This window comes from Cebus imitator, unplaced genomic scaffold (assembly GCF_001604975.1).
Source record: "Cebus imitator isolate Cc_AM_T3 unplaced genomic scaffold, Cebus_imitator-1.0 Scaffold17, whole genome shotgun sequence".
Lineage (NCBI taxonomy): Eukaryota > Metazoa > Chordata > Mammalia > Primates > Cebidae > Cebus > Cebus imitator.
The window spans coordinates 11,208,912-11,235,518 of NW_016107332.1; the positions used below are offsets into that span (position 1 = coordinate 11,208,912).

General features: G+C 36.8%; 1 long non-coding RNA gene across 1 annotated transcript in view; it reads right to left on the minus strand.

Moving 5' to 3' along the window:
• Window positions 1–16,916: 16,916 nt before the first annotated feature.
• The window catches only part of LOC108290744, a 319,814-nt gene continuing 310,123 nt past the window's right edge, over window positions 16,917–26,607 (minus strand). The window contains exons 2-3 of the long non-coding RNA XR_001819696.2: window positions 21,447–21,547; window positions 16,917–20,258 (exon numbers count right to left, since the gene is read on the minus strand). This is a non-coding gene — a long non-coding RNA (uncharacterized LOC108290744). The remainder of the gene's footprint in view (window positions 20,259–21,446; window positions 21,548–26,607) is intronic.

The window sequence follows — 26,607 nt, forward strand, 5'->3', positions numbered from 1 at the left end:
TCAGTCTCTGCAGCTGTGCCTTCTGCCTTCTTCAAGCTAGAATTTTAGCCAGTCATTTCAACTCACTTGTTGTTCACTGCACTCATCAGTAAACCATGGCAAAGCACTATATAGTATGGTGCTTAAGGATATGAACTCTGGAATCAGACAGCAGGGTTCCAGATCTGTGTTCTATCATTTATTGGCTGTGTGACCTTAGGTAATTCACTTAAACATTCTGTGCTTCAATTTCTTCACACATAAAATTGAGATAGTAATAGCTGCCTCATATGTTTGTTGGGCATATGAAATGGTTTCATGCCTCATTTAAAATAGTACCTAAAATAAATGTCAAGATTGTTTTAGTTTTTATTATTTCAGTTTTCATTCCTTGATGGTGTGTTTTCTCTGCCTTACTTGCCTTCCTCTAACTTTGCATTTGGCTAGCAAGCAGCTTTAAAGACAAATTAGAGTTTATCTTCTCCTGGAGGCCTTCCTTGATTTTCCTAGGTTGATTTATGTGTTCACTTTGTGCTACCTCATCACTCTGAAGTGATGCTTCTATCATGGCATTTATCACATGATGTAAGTACCTCTTTATGGGTTCATTTCTGCTGCTTTGTTAAGTCTTGATGAAGACTTAACACTTATAAAATGCTTAATACATATTAAAAGACCCCATAAACATACAAATTTAACAGATCCCATTTTGATACTTAAAAGGATCCATGTTCACACCATCTTACCATTTCAACTGGGCATTGCTTCCTGGAAGAAAATCTGGATGGGAGGAGATAGCTTTAGTGCCCAGAGTCAGATAAATGGGGATTAGAGCCTCTTGGATTGCCCTTTCTGCACTTACCATTGGCCTTGAGACTTACAATAGAGTATATATCAATCCCAAAGAAACTAGCCCAGGTAAAGACTATATACAGCATGATCTATGCCATAAAAATGCGACCCTCTCCTCATCTGATTATTTTATAGTGTTAATAATACAAACAGTGATGAGAAAGAGATTTATAGTTTTCTTCATAGTTCATCCATTTTCTACTTATTATGCTTCTGACTATAAGTACGATTGTTTGAGGAAGCAAAGAAAGGATCCAAATTTTAAATTAAACTAAAAGTGAGTTGTACATTAACAATGGTTATAGCATTCTCTAATTAATTAGACTCAAAGGTGACAGTGTTTTCATAAAAACTCCTATTCTCATTATAAAATAGCTAAAACTCCAATTATCAATGACCATGCGAAAAAAAACTGGCACTCATATATCATTGATAGCCATAATGAAATCTCAAATAACAGTGCTATCATAAGCCTCTTCATAATCTTTATTAAATAGAGCCTAAAAGGAAAACAAAGATTAGTCTGGGCACAGGTTTCTCAGAAAATGGCTAAAGACCATGCAAATTACCTCAACAGGTCAAAAGCTATAAAGAAATCAGGTCTCTGAGGAAAAAACAAAATGAAAAATACAATCAGGTGAATTGATAGAATACTTTTAGTTATCCAGGATAAAGGAGAGAAGCAGGGAAACATGAACAACTTAAAATTCCAAACAATCTAAAATACTGTAGAAAATTATTTCAAGTTTTCTTATATGACTAATCTACTTTCACAAGGCATGAAAAAGATAATATCTGCCTGTTTGAGCTGAAGCACTTTTTCGTGGCCCTATTCAGCATGAGTATGTGCAGGAGATGTAAGAACAAAGTGTAATGAGAAAGGAGAAAGCTGGACGCTGCGCCGCTGAATACTGAGGCTTACAGGCACTTTCATGTCTAAATGCTCACAGACTTCAGGCCCCATGTACAAGGAAAGAAAAAGCCCTAGAATTTTGAAAATTACATCTACAAGAGTATTAATACGATGCATGATTTTAGAAAACAGGCTTTCAAATTGCTACTTTATTGAGCAATTTTCATAAATGATTTCATCATGTTAATTTAAAGATGCAAACAGCAAAAACTGAAAGTAAAATAATTTTAACTTCTCATTTTGTAACATGATGATTAAAAAAAAAGTGAAGCAGTCAAAAGGAAAGGCAGTTGAATAATAGGAAAATCTTACAGTGGTACTTAAGACAGAAATTATTCTTTTCCATCTTAATTTAGGAATATTTATTAAACTCTTTTCAGGGCAGCAACACTAAAAGAGATTTTAGCGTTTGTAAACATCTAGTGCAAATGTTAAAAACTTGTGCTTCTGGATAATCATATCTCCAGGGTTTTAGCATCACATGGATCTGCGTGGATTATTTTGCAAATGCAAATAATGTATCATCTAGAGAAACAGGAATTCAGTAGTTGGAATCTGATGAGATCAAAAGGGAAAAATGTATGTACTTTAAAAACTAAAGATAGAAAAGTTTTAAGTAAAGAGACATGCTTTTTATAAAATCAGTTTAGCAACCCTAATATCAATAAGAAACAATACAGTACCAACAACATGGACATGGAAAAGGTCATTTGTAAGATAAATAATATCCAACATGGTGAAAAAGGAAAGTTATGTCAACTGAAACAAGAACGAATACAAGTCAGGTTATTCCTGGCTAAGGGAATGAATTTCCTGGTAAAGAAAGAATGGTAAGAATAAGGCCAGCACCAGCTCATTCTCTTCTCACTTGCAAAAAAAAAAAAAAAAAAAAAAAAAAACAAAAAAAAAAAAAATACCCCCCCAATTAAAAAAAAAAAAAAAAAAAAAAAAAAAGCCACCATGGTAACCCCCAAAATCAATAGACCTAATGTGCTATTTTTTAACAGTTTAATCATTCTGCTACTGACAGACATTCATGGTTTCTTCTTGTTTTGCCACTGTACTCAACAGGATATTTATTATCCTTGTATGTATACCCTTACGTAGTTTTACTTTTGTTTGTAGATTTCGGATTCCCACAAGTGGTTTGCATGATATGTGAGCTATTCTTGCTCCTTTTTATCCGAACGTATGTGTGTTGTTGTTATTAGGAGGGTTCAGTGGCTTCATGAAGTACATCTCCAGAAAAGCCTTTAATCCAACAATTTTGTTTACTTAGTGGACTTTCCCTTATTAAAGTGGTGTGATTTTATAAAACAAAAAAAAAAAAAAAAGAAAGAAAGAAAGAAAGGACGAGTCAAGGTACAAGGTTAACAGCTGTAAATATAGCACATACGTTTAAGGATGGCATAGAGAAATTTTCATAAGCTGGCTTCTTTCTTATTCTATTCTCATTTTTCTTCTCTTTCCCAGACTTACCCCATGTGCCAGTCATATTTTGTTTGTTTAAAGCCACTACAGTTTAATGAAATATCATACCTTTTCCCAAGTCCACTTAGCCTGTGAACAAACTATTTCCTCTGCTGGAACATTCACCTTACACTACCCCTGCTCCATTTCCACCAGATAATCTCTTCCTTCAGCCTTTAAAACTAGGATTCATGTCATTCTGGTAGGGTAAAGTTCCCCTCCTGGATATCCATACTTGAATGTAGCTCCATCTTCTAGGTAGCACATTAGCACACTCTTATTGTAATGCCTTGTCTGTCTCCCTCATTGCAATGTGATTGTTTGAAGGCAGAGCTGTCTTTTGTCTCTGATAACTTGGTAGTTATTATAGTGCAGACTTTCAGCGTTTTTTCGTTTGTTTGTTTTACTTAACTGGATGAAAGAATAATATAGAAAGAAGGCAAAGAACATTAACTATTTAGGCACCTGCATTTAAATGACATATGGAGGAAAAACAGCCTAGTGAGTTGCCCAAAAAAGAAGTATTTAAAGAAGTAAATACTGAAAGAAGCAATAAATCTGTGAGTATGAGAGTCTGAAAAGGTGAGCAGAAAACATTGTCAAATGCTATAGAAAAGGCTGAAAGAAACAGAAAGAAAAAGGAGAATTATTAAAGAAAGCCCAAAGTGAGAACACAATATATTTAATAACTTTCGTTGGCTATGAAGGCTAAAGGTGTTAGCAACTCCTGTGTCTTAGAAGTGGAGAATCAACTAAAAGAGTTTTTAGAAAGGCAATTAAGGGATAACGATGGGGCAACTGAACTTGAGTAGATGGCGATAAACTAAAATAGAGGCTAAGAAACAATAACAAGAAGTGCAAAATAGGGACATTATGGTAATGATCAGCAAAGTCTGTGTGAGATTTCTGCATTCCCACCTACCCTTCATACTCCGCGTCATCCCATTCCCCCACCTTCCATCCTGCTTTACCCTTAGGTAGTGGGTATTGAACAAGTTCAAGCTTCAATCTGTCTGGCAACAGGCCTAGTCACATTTTGTGCAAATGGAGATTTCTATCCCAGCAAAAGTTTATTTATCATCATTGCTATTTAGAAAGCCCAGATTCATTTGTCATAAAAAATAAAAATTAATAATAATACAGTACAATCTGCCACTGTAGCTTCATCTGTTATGCTATGCTTAGAAAAACAGGGATGTTTATGAAGAGCTACATGCAAGATGAATTTATATTAAACACTTCATTTATTTATTCATTTGTCAAAAATTATATATATAGCTACAGAAAAAAATAGTTTATACGTGAAATGAGACCAACTTGTAGGATTTTTAAAAATATGACTGAATTATAACCTCCCTGAAGGTGATAAGAAGTGGAAAAATCACAACTTAAAGAGAAAATCCTCACAAGCAGTTATCCCTGATGAGGAAATCAGTTCTGTGAGTACAAAATTACTCTTTTTAATTTTTAGATTTCATATTTTATAGAGAAGGAATGTCTTATATAGAAATGCAACTACTTGAAAATTGGAATACTTCTATCTATGATATAGAAATCTGTATTGATATATTTTTCTTTACTGCAAATTCTAATTACCAGAGCTTTCCTGCTAAAGACTAGTACATTATCATTAAAATAATCATAGCTGTGTTATAATTTATATTATTTTGTTGAATTTATGAATGGGTAATTATGTAATATGCTTCTCACCTTTACTCTTTTTTTTTTTTTTTTAGTCAATTATAAATTTGGTTGCTGGATAAAAATATTGGCAAAAACCATTCTATTGCTCTTCTAAGATATAGCTTAATGCAGTTCTTGGCATGCTTCCCATATTTTCTTACGTACCATGGCTTGAATTTCTGTCTAATTCTTTAGACTTAAGATTAGGAAGAAGAATGAAATCAAATGATAAACTAAAATAAATGTTTTCTAGTGTGGTTTCTAACTTCCTCTGACTCATGCTTTTTCTACTTTAGAAAATGATGTGCTTCTTAGAATGAGCACAAGTCAGAGAGCATCATTAAGCTTCTAATAAAACTTACATACCACCACCTATAATTTAAATTACTTATCTAATGGTGAAAGCTTTCATATACCATCCCCAGTCTCTTGAACAATGGAGTTTCCTTCATTTTTTGTAGAACAATATGTTCTTCCTAAGTATAGAATAGCTTGATATGACTGGGTCAATTAACATATATGCTAAAAAATGTTAAACATGATATGTATTTTATATTTAGTACTATAAATACTATGCTATTAATACAAATTAACTGGTATCTTTGGATTCAATATCTTAATAGTACACCAATGAAAAAGATCTTGTGATTAAAGACCAAATAATAATAATAATAATAATTTCTCTGGAATTATCAAGCCATGAAAACACATTGCAAAGCAATGCAGATTCAAATATTGGTGTTTGGAGATTATTTTGTTTTATGACCTCTCCATTTGCTAGCTAGGAAAGACTTCAGAAAATAAATTTTAAGACAAACATTCTATGATACATTAGGCATTTTCTTAAGTTGACTAGCAATCTAATTGCTTCATTATTCTCTAAAGCGTATTAGCCAATTATATCACCATTCTTACAAGATTTTCATGGCCAATATCTTCTCTTTTTAGCTTGGGAGAGTTTTAGAATTGTGCTCCCTTAAGAGAATAAGAAAAGGGTCATTTTGCTCTCTTTTTAATCTCCAGGTTTAGATGTTGCTTGAAATGGTCAATTTTCTCACTGTCAACACATTATATATTAGAGATAGTTTCTTGGAGTCAAAGAAAACAGAGAATCTGAGAGAGAAATATGATAAAGCTTCCCTATACATTTTACCTGGCAGAGCAGAGGCCACAATGCATATAGAGCAATAATTCTCTTTCCTTTGTGAAATACGCTGCTGCTGAAGAGTAGCAATGCCAAATTCTCATGGAGTATTACTACAGTAAATTGTATTATACAGCTACTGGAAATAAAAATGTGCTAACACCTCCCCCCTCCTGGCCTGTTCACACAATTTAATCTAGAGAAAGGGAAACTATTCAGTGAGATAAAGATTAAATGAAATACAAGTTTAAGGAAGTTATACTTTCCTCAATGGGATTGTGACATAGAAATTATGATGGTTAATATTGAGTGCCAACTTGACTGTATGAAAGGATGCAAAGTATTGTTTATGGGTGTGTCTGTGAGGGTGTTGCCAAAGATTAACATTTGAGTCACTTGACTGGGTGAGGCAGATTCACCCTCAGTCTGGGTGGGCACCATATAATCTGCTGCCCATATGGCTAGAATAAAGCAGGAAAGAGAAGATGAAAGAGCAGACTTGCTGAGTCTTCTGGCCTTCAACTTTCTCCTGTGCTGGATGCTTACTGCCCTCAAACATCAGACTCCAAGTTCTTCAGCTTTTGGACTCTTGGACTTACACCAGTGGTTTCCAAGGGGATCTTGCCACAGACTGAAGGCTGCACTGTAGATTTCCCGACTTTTCTGGTTTTGGGACTTGTACTGATTCACCACTGGCTTCCTTGCTCCTTAACTTGGAGACAGCCTACTGTGGGACTTTACCTTGTGATCATGTGAGTCAATTATCTTTAATTAACTCCCTTTCACATATATATATATATATATATATATATATATATATATCTGTATATATATCTGTATATATATCCTATTCTGTCTCTCTAGAGAACCTTAATACAGAAATCAAAAACAAAAGGAGTTTGGGTAAAGGAAGAAAGTTTGGATTGAAATAATTTACATAAATTAGAATTAAGAGAATTAAGGTTAAAGAGATCTGGAGCTCTGTCATCATTAACTTCTGTGTGAAAGAATAAAGAAAAAGTGAGAAAGTAAGGTAAATAAAGAGATGACTGAAAATATGAAAAACTTATCATTTGTGCTTTTTTGCTTTCTCTAAATAGTTTTTAAAACGGAGAAACAAGAGCAAATAGACCTAGAGATAAATATTCTCAGGTGAGAGTTTTCATCAAAGGTTTAGACTTTGTCAGAAGGCAGATGGATAGGGGTAAATGATTTCCAGTACAGAGAAAGCTGAGACTTAAGTCCCCATTGAGGAGGATGTCCAGAGGAACCAGGCTTTTTGGGCTACAGAAATCTTTCTGAAAGGTTCAGAATTTGAGGAACAGAAGTCCTGGGAGTAGGAGATGTGGAGACCAGCCTCAGCTTAAAGTCAACGTAAAGGTTAGGTTGCCTAGATTCCATCTCTCACCCAACAAAGACAACTAAAATATTCCTTTCCAACCAAGTAAGAGATCAGTGATTTATTCCCCCAGCAAAATAAAGCAGCAAGTTCCAAGTCTCAGAAACACTTACTGAAGGAGAAATGTAAACCAAAGCCACAAAGTGATTTCAGCACACATCAGTTAGAACACCTAAAATTAAAATGATTGACAATACCAAGTATTGCTGAGGAAACTGAAACTGAAATTTCAGCAATTTACATGCTGAAAATGTAAATGTACAACCACCTTGGGAAGCAGTTTAATAGTTTCCTATATATTTAAACACATATCTGTCTTTTGATCCAGTAATTCTACTCCTAAATATTTACCTAAGAGAAGTGAAAACATACATTCACTCAAACATTTGTATAAGAATATTTATAACAGCTTTACTCATAATAGCCTAAACTGGAAACAACTCAAATGTCCAATAGCAATTGAATTGATAAACAAATTATGATTTAACAATATAATGTAATGTTACTTAGTAATAGAAAGGAGTAGGTTACTCACACAACAGCATGGATGAATCTCAAAATTACTTTGTTGAAAAAAATACAGCAAACACAAAATGGTATATATTACATGATTTCATTTATATGAATACCCAGAAAAAGCAAGACATCTATAGAGACAAAAAGTAGATATTTGGGGTTGCCTCTGGCAGGATTTGAGATGGAGATTGACTACAGATTGGCATTAAAGAACATTTTGTGGTAATTAAATATTGATTGTGTTGGTGGTTATATAAACATACATGTTTGTCACAAAGACCAAGCTGTGCTTAAAATAGGTGCATTTTATTATCCATAAATAATACTTTTGGAATGTTGATTTTTTAAAAAATTGATCAGAGTAAGTCACAGTGTGTATTGTTTTACTTAACATTTATATATTCGCTTTGTAACAAAGAAGATGGAAATGCATTTGAAGATTTAAGAAAAGATTCTACTGGATTAATAAAACATGTTGATATGAGCAAAAGAAGTAAAAACTGACGAAGCATCATTCTGGAGTTGATGGGAAGGTTCAAAATTATAGGTAGAGGGACTAGCCCTGTAATAGTAACCACCACAGTAACCATTCACTTTGTTAAAGACTCTGTTAAAGACTTACGTTATCTCAATTCATCATCACAATAATCTTATGATACAGGCAGTATAATTCCCAGTTTACAAACATGGTATTCATAAAGATTAATAGTATCCTAAGATAGCACAGCTACTCAGTGATAAAACTGGGATTTCAGTTAATGTCTTACAGCATTTATTTTAGAAAACTTGTAATTGTAAACTCTGTCTCTTTGAAATGCACATAAACCTTTTCTAAAGCTAAATAAACTTGTCAGCTTTAGGACCCAGGAATGTCTTTCTCAAGGACCCAGGAAGCATGTTTTTGAAATGTAATCCTCAAGGAAGACAGGAACCCTAGTTCTCACCTTCAGGGGGTGGGGAGGGGTAGGAGCCTAAGTTTAATGAGTATCGTGCTCCAATCTTCAAAGGTGCCTCTTGTCATAAAGATATGACAAGTTTATTTTTCCTTTGGATAAAACCAATTTGTGAGCACATATGTTCCCCCCAGTTGTGAGATGAATTTAAGATAAACTATGTGTGATAAATGGTGCTGTCCAGTCCTCTTAATTGTGGACTAATTATTGTTTGTATTGAGAAAAAATATATATAATTGTGGACTAAGTGTTATTTGTCTTGAGAAAAAATACATATAAATAACGGCCTGTATCGGCTTAGTTATACAAAACACAGATATTTTTTCTGTCTTCAACCCTTTGTCAATTGCTCATGATGTTTCTCACACTCCGGTTTAACGTTTACTCAATAATAAAATTGTTTCTCTTCTACCTTTGTAGAGAGCTTTTCTGGGTTAGGAAGATATTTTGGTTTTAATTATATACCCCTAACAAAGATTCATAGCTAATTCCATGTTTATCATAACTAAAATCTAAAAGCTAGTTTTCAAAATTTATTTATGGTTTTCCTGAATTTCTAGTTAGCTAAAGCAAGCACTGCAAGTTAAACTTACTCCTCCAGAGCAATGGAGAAAAGATGGAATGCATTTTTTAAGTGAAAATGTTTGACATTTCTCCTCATTCTATAGAAATCAGATGATACATAAGCCTGCAACTCACTGCCTGGCATTTATCTGACATACCTTCAATACCCACACTCATTATCCTACTGCTATTTGTACCAAATGTTTAAGTACCATTCACTTTTCCTTAATTTCTCCCTTAAATGTCAACACAATAAAGAAGGAACCTACACAATCCATTAAAGAACAAAGCTATGTAAAACATTGCTAATAAGTTTCCTGATGTCTGCAATCAGCTGCTTCCTTGCCGCTAACTCATTTGATATGTAGATTGTATCTTTCTCATGATGAATTAGCAGCTTTTACAAGTGAATGGGCAGACAAGTAAAGCTAAATTGGCTAATACACACATACACCATTAGAAAAGTCAATGTATTTTGTGCAGTGAAGAGATTCCTTTACAATTCAAAGTAATAAACTAAATTATACATATTAACGTAATGCAATATTTGTTATTGGATTGTCATCCATTTAAACATGCAAGACCTACACTTTCTCAATGCTCCGTTTCTAAAAAACTCTGCCATATTAGCTCAATTCAATTAAACAGGCCATCAGCTGTACCTTTAATAAACATGTTTGGTTTCTCTATTACAGAGTGACATGTACTGACATTATAAAGATTATCAGGGGCTAGGTATGGGGGCTCACACCTGTAATCCAAGCACTTTGGGAGGCTGAGGTGGGTGGATTATCTGAGGTAAGAAATTCAAAACCAGCCTGGCCAACATGGCGAAACCCTGTCTCTACTAAAAATACAAAAATTAGCTGGGTATGGTGGTGGGTGCCTATAATCCCAGCTACTCGGGAGGCTGAGGCAGGAGAATCACTTGAACCCAGGAGGCAGAGGTTGCAGTGAACTCAGATTGTCCCACTGCTCTCCAGTATGGGTGACAGAGAGAGACTCCATCAAAAAAGAAGAAGAAGAAAGAAGAAGAAGGAGAAGGAGAAGCAGTAGTAGCGGTGGAGAAAAAAAGCTTAACACAGAAACACAGAAATATGACATTATTTCTAAGTCCAAAATCTAACTTTTGTTCAGGTCCCAAGAAATAACTCTTAGCTTTGGGTTTATATCAGTAACAGCTAACAATAGGAAACAAGAAATGCACATAAAATATTTGGCCCAGGTAATTATACCTGAACATTAGCAGTTGTCATTCTACCTGCACAGGAAGAACTTGCATTACTGAGTTGACATCACCAGTCTTTCTAGCAACATAAAATCAGTAACCTCATGGGTCAGTTAGAGCCAACTCAACATTGTACTTCCTATAGAAAAGAGAGGCTAAGCCAAAATATATGACAGCTCTGTGCGAGCTTTACACATTATTAAAATACACGATTCCTCTCCTTTCACACTGTGAAGGATGAGAGAGATGCGGAGTTGTCAGACATTTGGGACTCAGCCATTCATTAAACAAGAAGTGTTATATCAAATCAGTGTTTTGCCTGCCTGAAATGACCTAGAGTCTAAACAATCTCCCAGGAATGTGATAGCCATCACTTCCCTATATCTATTTAACATGAAATTTCAATAATTATTATTATAACTATTATCTGCACTCAGGACTTTCCTGTCTCATGTGTGTGTATGTGTCTCTGTGTGTGTCTGTGTTTTTCATTCCTTGTGTTTGAAAGCTCACTTTCAAAATTTACAAGAAAACTGCTCCACATCGCAGCAAAGATAAAGCATTGTATTTGTTTTAAAAGAAAAAACACTATAGAAAGCAGAATATCTTTGGTGAAGAAATAACTCATTGCTTTTGCTATTGATTCATTAGTCATTTACTTGGATTTCCAAGAACAAACGAGTGGATGCCCTCTACTAAGAAAAAATAAAAGATGGTGGCAAAGCTACCTGTCATATAGTCATGACATGGGCAAAGACTGACAATGAAAAATGCACTTTGTAAAATTAAGATATGAACTGCATATTTCCAATTGTGCTTTCTTCTGGTATATCTTCAAAATATGTATTTTTAAATTCATAGCCAAACATAAGCATGTTAAAACTAAATCTTCCTTTTAGTACACAAAAATCTAATGTACTATTGAAAAAAAAAAAAAAAAAAATCAGGCTAACTTAATCACTACTTTTTTTCCTCCACTAGTAGTCATAGAGGTAGGAGGCAGAGAAATTCAAGATAGACAGGGGTCGGTCCCCAGCAAAACCCAGCCTTCAAGCCAAAAAGCCTGAAACCCACAGCCCAAAAGTGAGAACTTCCATCCCTGTGTGCCAATTGGTTCTTTTGTCTTTTTACCAATGAAATGTTGCATTTTCCCTCTCTCCCAATTGGTTCTTTTGTCTTTTTACCAATGAAATGTTGCATTTTCCAAAACTGCCTATGGCCCACCCTGCCCCCTAATCCTGTGCCTATAAAAACTTCAGACTCAGCTGATAGAAAAGAGAAGTTACTGGATGTTGGGGAGAGGTGACTTGACTTCAGGGATGGCAGCTAGATGTTGAAAAGAGGCAACTTGACTTTGGAAGAGAAAGGCAGAGAGGAGGCTTGACCTCAGAAGAGAGTGACCCTGGACACTTAGGACTTTCCTTCCCATCTCTTTTCTAGCTCCCCTCTCTGCTGAGAGCTGCTTTCATTTCTCAATAAAATTATCCTCATTCACCATCCTTCAATTTATCTGCATGACTTCATTCCTCCTGGTCACCAAATAAGAATTCAAGATGCACCAAGTGTGAATACCCAATGAAGCTGTCAGACAGGCCCTTTGCCCTTGCTGGAAGAGGGCAACCTCCCCATGTGATGAGAAAAGGGCACCCTGAGATGATAACACACTGCTATCCATGGACAGTGGAGCTAACGGAGCATTGCAACATGCCCCCTGGGGCCTTGGGGTCACAGGCACCCCCACCTGGATGATGCCGCAGGGCCTGCACAGAGTGTGCTCCTGCTGGCGCTGAAGCTGCTGGCCAGTTCTTGCACTCATTTGCTCTGTTTCCCAGACTCATTTACCTGCATGCTCCAGTCCATGAGGAGTTGAGTAGGGCAGGCTGAGTAAATGGAGCATCCCTGCCATAAGTCCCACAAAGGGGTCAAGAAAACATCCTGTGTCAATAGGAATTATTCATTTTTTTCACCATTTCAATGAGTAAAAAACAGGATTTCTAACGGTCGTTTTATATGTTCAACAACTTCACAGCAAGAACGAAAGACCCATTGGGTCAACAACTTTTGGCTGTTTTCAAAGAGGGAAGGTGGGGTTGTAGTGGAAGAATTACTGCCATGGCCTTCTCAGTGGCCTCCCTGTCACACCTCCCTGACATATCACCATTAGTGATTCATGTGGGGCCACAAAAACCTTTATGCATAAAACTATGCATGATCTTGCCAAGGAGACAAGACCCCCAATGATTCTTTTCCTCTCATGTGAAAGTCAGCATGCATTCAGTGTGGAAATGGGGGAATTACGTCTATGCAGCTATTTTTCATCTAACAGTCGTCGAAAAACTATGACATGTAAAGATGTTCATAGTCATTTCTGGACAACTAGAAAAGAAAGGTAAAGAAAACTATGATGATATGATATGAGATGTAATAGATATAATACAGGTATACAGTAAGCAGACCTTCTCAGAAACCACGATTTTTAGTAACTAGTCTCCACTCTGGACTCTGCTTTGATCCAAACAAGTATTTGGGGTGTAGCAAATTTAACTATCCTAGGTTCCATTACCAAACTGTCTCCTTAAGAATGTGATTTCATAAAAGGCTGTATCCATCTTTCTGCCAAAAGTCATTGCCTGCATGCAAATGTAGTCACACCCTATTTACCACAAAAATATCATCAGAAATATAACACTAAAAATGTCATCCTGATGTTGCATATTTACTTCCATTAACACTTTCCATTTCAATTTTTTTTCAACCTCAACCCCGGCTAATTCAAGCTGTGATCATCTAGGTTCTTACATCAGCAACATCTGTCACCAGAAATAAATATTCTGCAATCAAAACTTAACTGGCCTAGCAATTTGTTGGTGATGCATGAGGCAGAACAGAATTCAGCTTCATTCTTCCTCAGCTAAATTGACTTTCCAGCACTATGGTAGGAAAGATTTATGTGTTAGTAAATTAAGCAGAGCTGGCCCAGAGAAAACAAAAGATAGAAATACATGCAAGTCCACAGTATTCTTTATTATTCAATTTCGCTCCTACACAATGTAATATGCTTTAATAATTTGGGAAACAGATAAAAGAAAAGACAATGCTCCTACTTAAAATGGAATTTGAATTTCAGATGTAAACTCTTTAACAGCTTAACATGTGATTTGTCATCTTATTAAATCAAGAAAGAACTGAATATTCTTACAAAATGGTGGTAAGCATTAGTCATTATAAAATCTCTAGTATATTTTCCTCCCTCTAAATAAATAATGCTTTCTGCTCCTGTTGCATCATTTCAGTTTACAAAGCAGTGTTATACATATCACTTCATTCAGTCTTTAAAACAACACTTTTCAGACAGTGGCTCTGGAATTATCATTCTTATTAAAGAGATGGAAAACTGCAGTCTCGAAGTTAAATTGAGATAACAAACCTATGCACATGCAACAAGAGCCTGGAGAAAAGTTAACACTCTCTCCTCTTATACCACATACAGTTGATTCTTGTTATTCATGGTAACTATGGGTGTCATGGTTATATAAAGTCACAATGAGCACTGAATTAATGAATACTGAACCATTGTTTCTATGGGAAATGTGGAGTTAGGTTCCTATGACCCTGTGATCATATTTTAATTCAACTGACCAATATATAATTTTGCTTTATGCATATTTCTGTTTAAAATCACATTCAGTACATATTGTTGATTCAGTAACATTGAACGTATGGCCAACAGCACCATAATTAATGCCTGAATGAAATTTATCTAGCACACCTACATTCTCCACAGGGCATGTCCCAGTCTTTTGCACTTAGTAACACTTGAGAGCACTTCAGAACTATGCTTTGGGACCATTAAACAACAAAATGGCCAAGAAAATGCAACACATACACACACACAAAATAAACCACCAAAAAACCTGCTTGTTAAATTATAGGGGAACAGAAACAGGAAGGCAAAATGTCTCTTTGTTTACCTTCAGCTGGAAACCTGTGCTTTAAGTGACTCAAATTTTTTGCCACTCTCTCTATATACATCCATGTCTGCAAATAACCAAGCATTGATTTTGGGGTTACAAATAAATTTCAGTGAGTAGGTAAATACACAATATACGGTTGACCTTCATTATCTTTGGAAGACAGATATTATATATATCTTCTGAAGATGTTTATATATTCATCTTAAATGACAAATTTAGAAAAAATTAAAATACACATATACATCTTTGATAATTAAGCAAAATATATACCAACTAATTTTCCTAGAGGGTTACAGTTGGTGTAGAGATGCTTCAATGATTGTGAATCAAAAAGTCAGTCATCAGCCTCTAACTCGCCTTCTGCTGATCAAGGGCTATGACTTTGACACTGAGGTGATTTTGTTCATTTCTGGAACTGGAACTATGTATTTGCTAAATGCCTTTTTGAATCAAAATGAATTCAGAGGTAGGAACTACAAGAAAAAATCTCACTTTCTGCTCTGCTAATGTAATTTCCACTTTAGGAACAATAGTAGCCTACTTATTGACCATGCTTTAGAAATCACACTTCCTGGAAATTTGAAAAGACATAAATAACAAAGAACTAAGAAGAAACATGTCACTTTCAGTGAAACTGTAGCTTGAGAAAATAGAATTACACTAACCATGAAAAGTGAGACCTCAAAGGTGGGAAATTTTCTTTACCACCCCTGTCTCCAAAGACCTCCAAGGAAGCTACAGAGAAAAGTATAATAGCTGAATCTGGTATCTATTGTGTCAAGAAAATGAAGAAATCCACCAGGAAATCATCTTACAAAATCACAAGAACTGTAGTCTAAATAGATATTTAACAGCAGAAATCAAATGGGAATGTATTCATGTGGAATGGTGCTGGAATGGTCAAAAATCAACCAATAATCCTTGGGGTAATAAGGAAACAAGTCACTGTGACCAGTGTTGTCAGGATCGATTTAAGACTTTGGCAGCATAACGCATTCTATTTAAATACATTTTTTCCATAATTGTCTATACCTATAATTTTCATAATTGTCTCAGACCTATAACTTTCATAATAAATGTTAAATACAAGAAAAAATAAAAATTCTGTTGAGATGGTTTGCATTTTATGTTAATACCTTGGATAGTAAATATGGGTTAAAAATAAAAAAGTTCATCTATTATTTTCAGGGACCTCAAAAGCAAAAAATAAATAGGTTTTCAAAAGAACAAATAAATACACAGGTTTTGTAGTTAATCACATACATGAGATTACACAGGACAGAATAGGCAGCTGAGTGTTCAGATGATTTTTAAATAAATGTTCTCATTTCAGTACAAGTAAAATAAAGAAAACATTGATCAATGTTTGATACTCAAGATTTTTCTTTATTAAAACATCACCAAGTTACTATTTCCCTATCTGGAGTATATAAATAGAAATCCTTCCATGAGCTTTAAGAATTTTTTCTATTACCAAAACTTAGAAAAAATCTGTATAAACTCTCAAATTGTTTCTCAAAATTATTATTTTGGAAACAAAGTTCTTGTGATTTTCTTTTTTTTTTTTCCCATTTATTTATTTTATTGCATTTTAGGTTTTGGAGTACATGTGAAGAACATGCAAAATTGTTGCATAGGAACACACGTGGCAGTGTGATTTGCTGCCTTCCTCCCCATCACCTACATCTGGCATTTCTCCCCTTGCTATCTCTCCCCAGCTTCCCACCCCCCACCGTCCCTCCCCTATTTCCCCCCAACTGACCCCAGTGTGTAGTGCTCCCCTCCCTGTGTCCATGTGTTCTCATTGTTCAACACCCGCCTATGAGTGAGAACATGTGGTGTTTGATCTTCTGCTCTTCTGTCAGTTTGCTGAGAATGATGGTTCCCAGGTTCATCCATGTCCCTACAAAGGACCCAAACTCATCGTTTTTGATGGCTGCATAATATTCCATGGTGTATATGTGCCACATTTTCCCTATCCAGTCTATCGTTGATGGGCATTTGGGTTGGTTCCAGGTCTTTGCTATTGTAAACAGTGCTGCAATGAACATTCGTGTGCACGTGTCCTTATAGTAGAACGATTTGTAATCTTTTGGATATATACCCAGTAATGGGATTGCTGGGTCAAATGGAATTTCTATTTCTAGATCCTTGAGGAATCGCCACTTAGGAATAATGACAGAGAACATTACAGATAGAAAAGTCATTGAAATTACAACTCAAAAGTTTAGAATTGAAGGTTCACTTTTTGAAAGCTAATGTGAAAGAAACTTACTGCTAGACTGAAGAGCAAAGACTTCTAAAACAAAAAACAATATTTAATGTATCTTTTCTAAATGACCAAGTGAAAACTATGTATCAGGTTGTTGCAAGAGTAATTGCATTTTTTCACATTAAAAGTAATAGCAAAAAGTGCAATTACTTTTGTACCAACCTAATATAAACTAAGCAAAATGAAATCTAATTATACAGGTTCCAGGATAGATCACTCTTTATTGAACACTTGACTGTCAACTACTCTGCAGAGAATCTTATAGACTATAGGTGTAGATTATAGATTATTTCAACCGAAAGGCAGAGACATTACATTGTGATTAAAAAAAAAAAAAAAAAGAAAGAAACGTGTATTTTCCCTTAGCTATAAGACAGCAAAAAGAAATTCTAGCAGAGATCAGTCACCATGTTCAATGAAATTAATGCAAGAATATTTAAAGACAATCTCCACCTTTACTTCATTTTTCCTTCAGCCTGCAAAATTAACAATGTCTACATTTTCAGGAAATGTCTTGAAATTTTGCCAAATTACCTCATCCCTTATACTTCTCCTATGATCCCTTTTGTTCTCTATACCTCTCTTTAGTATCATCTACTGCTAGAAACAAACAACTTAAAAACATGTTTTTTTACAACTCTATTCTTCATTAAATGTGGGTTAACTAGTTTCAGCAAATCAATGACCACTGCAGTCTGTTCCTATTTCACTATCTGTGCTTCAACAATCAGGGACACTTTGGGCAAGTTAGAAAGTCATATGCTTAGCCTTGCATTCAACATACTTCAGAAAGCTCACGAAACACAGTACTAATTAACAGTCAGGAGTCCTGTGACCCTGAAAATACACAATATGATACAGGAACTGAAACAGGAAAGTTCCCTTATTCCCCTCACAGGGCCTGTGATGGGGTGTGGCTCACTTTTTTGGTGCTCCACTGCTAATACCCATAGCAGGAGCATCCAAACAGGCAGCTCACGGGGAGTGCCTACCACAGAGCAATGTCTAGGGCTGAGTGTTCACAGCTCCCAAAGCCCTAGCCTGCGTGTGCTACTGTGCACTCTTTCAGCTTTGTCGTCTGCAAGTGGCATGTGTTAATCAGTTCAGTTAGATCCTCTGCCTTATTGCAAGGACAGAGGGCTTTCTGTATCCTGGGTCCTTGCCTTAGTTTACTGGAAAAATAGGATCACACATGGACCTCGAGAATGAGTGTACAGTTTTACTGAATGGTGGAAGTAGCTCTCAGCAGATGGATGGCAAGCCAGAAGGGAAATGGAGTGGGAAGGTGGTCTTCCCCTACAGTCGGGCCACCCAGTGGCCGGGCTCTTCTCTGACCACCCTTGGTCAAACTCCACCTCGTGTCACTGAAGATGGCCTGCCAGTGTCTGCTGGTGTCTGTCAGTGTGTTCTTCTGCCAGTGTGTTCCTCTCGACATCCAGCCCTTTGTGTCTGTGCCCACTAAGATTTCGAGGTTTTTACAGGCACAGGATGGAGGCATGGCAGGCCAGGGTTGTCTTGGAAAATGCAACATTTGGGCATGAAAACAGAAGTGCCTGTCCTCACCTAGCACTGTGGGCACAGGCCCTCACCAGGGTCCCTACCCTTCTCCTCCCAGCACTTCCCTGCTCCTCTCCCATGTCATTTCCCTCCTCTGAAGAGGTACATCTAACGTCCATTAAAATATGGATGATGACCTATTTTAGCTGCTTCCGGCTAACAGGGGCACTGTTTTGGGGAAAATGGCAGTCAGATTCCTCCCAGAGGTCTATCTAGGGCTTCCTGATAAATGAGAGCCATCATCTGAGGCTCCAGTTGCCTGACCGTTTGGAGTTTGGTGGCTTCTAGGCATGAGAGAAAAAGAACAAGTTTTATAAGGTTAAGTATGCAGGGTTTAAATATGTGTATTGTACAAGGAAAGAATTTAGTGCCAAAGATTACAGAGATAAGAAGTGAAATATACTAACAACATTGTACCCAGAGCTGTTTCACCCTGGTGAAAGAAATTAAACTTTGTATGGGAGCGGTTAAACTTTAGAAGAGCTGCAGATATGTTCTTGGCATATCTGTAGCAGTTAGCAGGTGTACCATGGAAATTCTGGGGTTTATGACCTTGGGTGGCGGCCATGAAAGCTTTTGCCTCTTTCTCTATTATAAAAGACACCGCCTTCAGGAGGTCCTCTAATGTACTGTCTGTCCCAGGGTCTGTTTTTGTAGCTTTCCTCCTGATATCAGGAGCTGCCTGACTAATAAATCCATCCTTTGGGATTAGCTTTCCCTGAACTGAATCAGGAGATAGAGGTGTGCTTTACCAAGGCCTCTCTTTGCCTCTCCAGGAAGGCAGTCTGATTTCCATCAAATCCCTGGTCAATCATGGACAACAGTATAATTGAGAGACTTGGTCTTAGTCATACCTAAGCCCTCCATTATGCACACCTGAAAGTGTCTCCTTTTCCAGTCTCCCATCTCATCACTGAGATCCCATTTAGGGGCCTTCACTGGTGCTGCTTCTCTTCCAGTTGGTTACTGTTCATTCCCTTCTCTGATGCTATATATGGTGCAAAGCACATCATCAAATCTCTCTGCTGCTTACCTGCTTCTCGTGTCTGTCAGGGTCTAATTCAAAAGTAACACAACATCTCTCCAGGAGAGTTCAAATATTTGGGTGAGATTCTGTAAAACCTATGTATAACTATCAGAGTCACCTGAAAACTTGCCAAGATCCCCCTTAATTTGCTTTAATTCCTGTAGGGAGAAGGGGACCTGGACCTTACTGGGCCCAAATTCGCTGGGCATTTGTTGAAGGGGCAAGAGTGAGACTGGGGCTTGCTTAGGGTGAGGATTTTTGGGAGGGGGTAAGTGAGAGCTGAATAGGGAGGTTGAGGTGGACCCAGAGGAGCTGGGCCTGAGAGCTGGTTCCTCTGCTGGGAGTACCTCCAGAACTCTTTAATTCCCTGGACTTACCCCTTGCAGCCTTCCCTGAGATGGCAAACAGGAGGGCTGGATCAATTCTACACTGTTAGCAAAGGTCTGGATTGCCTTGCAATGTATAGAAAGCCTGCACATTTGGGGCCTCAGACCATCTGTCCTCACATCTGCAGAAAAGTTCCAACTGACAGATGATGTTGAAATGAATGGTTCCTTCCTGAGGACAAGTTAGTCCCTGCTGTAAATCATAATTTGGCCAAACCTTTGTGCAGAGGACTATGAATCATTTTTCCTCCAGATTCTGAGAGTCAAAGCAGTCCCAATAGTTCAGGATACACGCCAGAGGAGTCTAAGCTGGGGGTGGTGACAAGAGCCAGTTGCCCATTCTGAAAGACAGGGAATAGAGGCGTCCCTCATTCCTTTCCTCCTTTGAGTGAAAACTCAGTGTATGATGAAGACAGAAAGCAAAGTAAGCATCCTCCCTTCCCTTCCACCTCTTATCCCTGAGTTCCTGGAGACCTTGACAGGTGCCAGCCATAGGTACCAATGAGGTATGTGCCCATGAAACAGGGAAAATCTAGAGATATTTTTATAGAAATTAACCACTGTCACCTATACTTCCATTTTTTCCTGCTATTGACAAACTTTCAGTTCCCTGGGGCTGTTTATGCCATGGGGTTTGGGGTTTAGTTGGGAGAAACTTGTCCTGCCCATTTACATTACGCCTATTGCCTGGCTTTGGATCCCTCAGACCTGGTTTTGCTTTCTAGGGCCTCAGCCTAAAGCTTGGAATCATGTTTGGGACTGAAAAGATATTTCAGAGGCTGTATCTGTTAGAGTATGAAAAATTTGCCCTGCCAAATGTGCAGTTATCAGCCAAAAGGGGCTGTTCCTCCATTAGTTTCCCTATCAGAAACAGTGCTGGGAGAGGGGAATCTTCTCACTTAGAAAAAGAAATAAGAGAAACAGTTAAAGAAGCAAAAAGAAAGGTCCTAGAGGAAGAACCCCTTATTCAGTGCAAGTGGGCCACTTTAATCCCTGTGTCCTTCCCCCAGTTCAGACCAGGTTGAATTCCTCAGCCACAGTAGAAATGTTCTGTTGGCGTGGCTGGCACGAAGTGCCCTGTGGGGTCTTGGCTACCACCGTGGTTTTCTCCTGCCCCTTCCACCCCTTGTGGCTGTGGACATGCTCAGGCACCTGAGCTGGGAGGGGAAAAGGGAAGGGGAGCTGCCTTAAAGTGCATGGGTCTGCAGCTGTTGGAGCGGAGGTGAAGATGACCCCTCTAGGAACAATTAGTCTGATTTGCACCTTTAGTGGCTGAGCCAAACACTCATTTTACTTAGTAACATTGCTGCAGCCTATAGCAAAACTGTTAACTTTATGAAGGAAGAGGCAAGAACCATTTCAAACCATGAGTGAGAGAAAAGAATCAAAGTCTGGGGATTTCGACCAGCTCAGTTAGGGCTGTTTAAAACTCCGTGAAGGTAAATAGAGCCTCTTGCCTGCAGGAAAAAGAGAAAGATGGCAGGGTTTTGGAAAAGAGACAGATCTGACAGTTTTGTATTCACACTCACCTTCCAGGATACCAGATGATCCCCCAATTGAAACAGGATTTATTAAAATCACATTCACCACTTTGGAACACCAGTCTGGGACCCATGGTAAAACCCCATCTCTGTTAAAAAAAAAAAATACCAAATTTCAGCCAGGCGTGGTGGCAGGTGCCGATATTCTCAGCTACTCAGGAGGTGGAAGCGAGAGAATCACCCGAGCCCAGGAAGTTGAGGATGCAGTGAGCCATGGTCACCCCACTGCATTCCAGCCTGGGCAACAGAGGAGATTCTGTCTCAAAAATGAATGAATGAATGAATAAAAGGAATGGAAAAAAAGACACATTAACCTCTTACTTGCCTCATGCTTAATTGAGAAAAATCTATAAAGTGTGAGACACAGAGTCTAGAACATGGTATATATGTAATAATGCTTATGGCCAGCCTGTGCACCCAGATGAGAGGCAGGAGACATCTCTCTCTTCCTTTTTCTTTATCTTGTTCTGTTCCTCTTTTCTGTATGTTTATGTGTAGATAACATCTTTTCCAGAACTAGTACCATACTCAACTCTGCAAAGCCTTCCCATGATCTCCAAGTCACCTTGCACTACTTAATACCTCAAGCATTTACATGGTTTATACCTGATTGTGTAGTTTGTGCCACATAGTTCTTTATGGCTAAGTATCTTATTGCCAAATGAACTTGTAAGTCTTTTGAAGACAGAAACTATAGGTTCATTGCTTTCTATAATATCTGTATTTAACTGGTTTATGTACACATAAAGACACATATGCATACACACACAATGCTTACTCAAAAAATATCATACTATCTTATTATTCTGTTTCTATAACTAAAGGACAGAGGTGATGGACGGAAGACAAGTTATAGATGTAAACTCTGCTTTACTGGAGTAAATGTGGTAGTTCTGTTACACATAATACACATCAAAAAACTGGGAGTGTTACCTCCTGAAGATCAAAAAAGAGGAAGTGGGTTCAAGCTATAACAAAGAAGATTTTTGTCACTTTCCTGAGGGTAGCGTGCAAATGCAGTTCCTCCTTGAACAACAGGGGTTTGAACTGCCTGGTCTACTTTTACATGGATTTTCTTTTCAACCATACTGGATCAAAAATGTACATACTGGATCAAGATATGCAAAACCCACCTATAGGGAGGGCTGACTTTTTATATACATAGCTTCCACAGGACCAACTTTGAGACTTGAATATGTGTTGGTTTTGGTACATGTGGAGGTCCTGGGCTAATCCCCAAGTATACAGAGGGATGACTGGGGTTCTTACGTGATTTGAAATGACTGTACTGTACTTGAGTAGTTTGATTATCTCCTCCATCAAAGGTGGAGGAGTTGGTCAATTTGATATGCCAATAAAAATTTTACAAGCTAAATATTTTAATGCAAAAATATTACATCCTTTTACCAATATATTGAATGGAGATTTGTCAATACGTCAGTGGAGACACTCTCCTCTGTTGATTTCTGTTGGTACTAGATTCTCAAATGATTGATTTCTAAGTCAGAAAAACTAAATGGCTTTAAAAGTTCTACCACAGTTAAAAGAATCTACAAAATTTTTGTTTCTAGGCACATTATTTGATGTCCATCTCAAAATCATTTCAAAACACTAACATGAAGTCATTTTCTACATGTGTAAAACCATAAGTTATATGAAAAAAAAATCTTTAAATGTGTTAATGTTTGTTTTGCAGATGTATCTTGTTTTTAAACAAAATGTCAGTATATGATTATAAAGTTATAAAGGCAGTAGTTTAATCAAGTATAAGAATAAATCATGGACTTCAGGGCAAAATGCTATTTCATCCCATGCAAGTGGAACATAAACAGTTCATAAAAGAGAAAACAAATATTGTAAATGTGAGATAAAAACAAAGTCTCAATGTATTCAAAGAATATAAGGAAAATTAACATTTCCTTTCTGCAGTCCCTCTTGACTGATGATCCTTCACTCTTACATGTAGAAAATCAACTCAAGAACCAAAAGAAATTGTAGTATGTTTTAAGATGAAGTATCATACATCCATTAAAATAATAATTATAATGACAATTAAAACATAAAATTATTAATAAAAATACAAAATCAAACACAACATTAATAAATATGTAAGTTAGTAAGTATATTTTGTATTAGTTTAACAAAATTGTTAAATTATGACAAAATGTCTATTTAAATAAAAGAACAATGAAAGTAAAAAGTTATGTTAGAATGACATGCCTATGGCTTAAGTTTTTAATTAAATTTTTAAAAATATTTAAATATTGTCTCCTAAAATTTAACTTAAAATAAACCTGTTTTCTAGAAATGTGTCTTATTCAAGTCTATATTTAATATAATTTTTTTCTTTATAGAAAATTAAGTCAGTACCATTTTTAGTCTTTTGACATATCTATTCTCCAAGATTTACAAAATATGATAGATTTTCAATCACCTCAAAAGCCTGGCTTTTAATTGCTAGTCCAGTAGACTTCTCTTAGTTTTGTTTATAAGTTTCCCTGCAACCACAGATATTATTGAACACACTAGCCTTTATTAAAGACCTGCCTTCTCTTGGTGTCTTTCTCCCTTGTTTCTTTACACCATTCCTTTTCTGCTTACCTAGTACTCTAAATCTAAACCTGCTTCATGAGTGGAAACAGATTTCAGAGATTCATCCTTTTTCCTCAGATATTTTTTCTTTATTTAAACTCTTTACTTCAGCTTTCTATATTACATCTACTGGGAGGACATACAGTTTGAATGTCTAACCACAAATGTCGCTCCTAGGTTCCAATGCTGAAATTCCAATTTTCTGCCAGATTTTTCTGCCTTATCATTCACTAGAAATCTGAATTAATGTTGCCAAGACCAGCTTTATTATATTTCCCTCAAAACAATCTTCTTATACCAACAACACATTTCTGTTACTTAACTACTATTCTACCTTTTTAACAAGTCTGAAATGTGGGAGTCATTATTCCACTTCTCTCTCCCTTATGTCCCAATCCAGTTGGACAAATATGACAACCTTTACAGTTGTCCTCAACCTGGCTATTTTTACCTCCACAATTGTAATAAGATCCTCGTCACCTTCTATCTAGATGAGAAGTTTTCAAAATGGTCAGCATATAATAAAAAGGATAATATGTCAATAAATTAGGACATTTGTATTTCTATGTTTATAAATGTTTTATAATGTTTATAACATAAATAGATGAGAGAGAGAGAGAGAAATTATAAACAAACAACCCAATATGGTAGTGTGGTAGTGAATGCTCCAAATTGGTGGGTTTTTTCTTTTTCTTTTACTAGAGATAAGGTCTTGCTGTCTCACTGAGGCTGGAATGCAGTGGGGTGATCATAGCTTACTGTAGCCTCAAACTCCTGGGCTCAAGCGATCCTCCTTCCTCAGCCTCCCAACTAAATGGGACTACAGACATATGCCACTACATCCACCTAATTATTTAAATTTTTCTAGTGACAGGGTCCAGCTCTGTTACTCAGGCTCGTCTTAAACTCCTGGCCTCAAGGTATCCTCCTGCCTTGCCCTCCCAAAGTGCTGGAATTACAGGCATGAGCCACCATGCCCAGTGTACTTCGAATTTTTCACATGAGAGATGCACAATCAAAAAGTTTTGAACACTCTTTCAAGAATGTTTCAACAGCCTCCTAAAGTAATTAGCTTTCCTATCCTTAGTGTCTCTCCTCTACCTCATGTACACATAACGGCCAGATAAAAGATTCTGAGGAATAACAATGGTCACCTCACTGTCTGAACAAAGCTCTTTAATGTCTTTTACTTGCCTCCACAGTGAAACCCATCTCAATATCATGACCCTCAAGGCAATCACAGGCCAACCAGCCCCCTCCTCCAAACATGCATGCATGACACATACTATTTTTCCGCCCATGATTTTTCACTTGTCATTTTCATAAGCCATCATCCCAATGAAATGTGGCCATCTATCATCACCTAAAACATACCGAGTGCCTCTATATAGAATATTTTGCCACTGTAATAGAGTATTTGTTTGAGATCTCTGTAGGTCTTTGAGAATAAAGTCTATGATAATAAACCTAATAAAATCCAGGCCTCATGCAAAAGCCTTTCAAGTTGTATCTATGGAAACATGCTCCAGCAGCCAAAATTTGGTCAGAGAAATCCACTCTGCTTTCTTGTCTTTAGGAACATTAAAGGAAATTCCATTTTTAACCCATAGAAACTCCTCTTAACTTCTTCCACTAATGCCCAGTCCTCTTGTGCTCACCACTGCTCTGGAGTTCCCTGCATACCAAATCCCCAACAACCCTCCCTGCTTTAGCTCATGAAGCACGCCTTTCTCTCTCCCACTGCTCATTGTTTCTAAGCTTCTTACTGTGTTGCTTCTTTATGTAAACAAAACTACATAATGGTAAGAACTTTTCCTTGTCTGATGTCCTTCTGTACTTAGCCTGGAAAAAAAATAGAACTTCTCTTAGAGGATGAGGGTCAGAAATGGAGGAAGATGTGCCTAGTCTGGGTGACGGTTTGGGGATAACGAGACAAGAACCCTTATACAGTTATTTCTCTCCTTTACTCTCCCTCCTGATACACTTTCAGTTATGAAAACTTGTTAACTTCATAATGTTGAAATCCTATTTGTTTTTAAGATACGATCATATTTCATTGGCTCTATGATTTTCTATAACCAGAATTATTTCCTCCCAATACCCATTGTCTTTGACCGCTAATACATTTATGACACACAGCCTTTCATTATAGTTACCATCCTATCCCAATTTTCTTAAAACATTGGTAACTCTTGGAACTCAGGGATTAAACCCTTATCTTTAAAACCACCATAGTATCTGTCATTTGCAAACAACAGGTAAATGTTAACATACGTAAGAAACACCAAATGTTGTCATGACATTGTCTTCAGCAAAGAGCCTCTTGAACATAAACTGTTATATTTTCTTCTTTGTCTTTTGCTTTTGGAAGGGCTATTACTCAATGCTATTATTAGTAGTATTTGGTAATATTGGGCATAGTTTGCCTACTTAAAGGACATTTATCAAAAAAATACATATTGCAATATTTATTGTGGCAACACTTATGATTACTGCAAGTCAAGATAAAGAATGTTGTATCCTCAAATATACCTCTTTAGTGAGGGATGTTGATAAT